Source organism: Schistocerca gregaria, unplaced genomic scaffold, assembly GCF_023897955.1.
Source record: "Schistocerca gregaria isolate iqSchGreg1 unplaced genomic scaffold, iqSchGreg1.2 ptg000705l, whole genome shotgun sequence".
Taxonomy (NCBI): Eukaryota; Metazoa; Arthropoda; class Insecta; order Orthoptera; family Acrididae; genus Schistocerca; species Schistocerca gregaria.
Genome location: NW_026062083.1, coordinates 266,495 through 267,500, shown reverse-complemented (window position 1 = coordinate 267,500; position 1,006 = coordinate 266,495).

Below are 1,006 nucleotides of genomic sequence, written 5' to 3'. Positions count from 1 at the left end.
TCGCAGTCGTAAGTTGCAATCCACCCCTATATCTTGCGTCTCATGAAGAGTTATATCAAGTATGCCAAATTCCCGCTGTCCCTATACATGCAGTAAGTTCGTCGTGGGCGCTGGCCGGCAGGCCGCGAGACCTGACGCCCGGCGGCAAAGAGTGCTCCTCTGAGGATATAGATGTTCCGTTCCGCCGCACAATGGTGACGGTGACCGCTGCCTGCGGTGGCAACGCTGGGCACAGTCGATACTCGCCGTGTGGTGGAAGGTAAACATTATGCGGTACATCAGTACTTTCCTAATAGTTCGGTCGTCTCACGGCACTGCTTAGTAAATGATGCAAGGCCACATATAGATGATTTATGCGAATGTCCCTATACGTGCTGTAAGACTGGGCACACAACGTGAATCGGACGTCAGCCAGACACTCGAACATGCACCACTCTCGGCCTGCAACGGAGACACACAATACGTAAACATCTGGAATGCGACAATGTCGAGTGCATCCTCTCTGCGACATTGCACCGTCGACACTATGATAACCAGAGCAGTAGGTCCACCTATAAAAGCACAATACCCCACTCCTCCGACAACTACCATTGCTCAGATAAACCAACACACATCCTACACAGAGGGGCACCAAATATCACCCCCCGCCCTCGTGTTATACCACATGAAAAATTGCAGAAGTGAGAGACACAGACCCGCCAGCCTCTTGCTACAAGCATCGAACCGACGTGACGTATCTGACGGTGACTCAGGCATCCGCGTACTGCCACCACTATCCACCCCCCCCCCCCTCTCTCTCTCTTCCCCCTTTCCCACAATACCAAATTTAACCAACTTTATTGCTTAACCTAACTGTGGCTGTACCAGATTATCGCTTAACCTAACTGTGGCTGTACCAGATTATCGCTTAACCTAACTGTGGCTGTACCAGATTATCGCTTAACCTAACTGTGGCTGTACCAGATTATCGCTTAACCTAACTGTGGCTGTACCAGATTATCGCTTA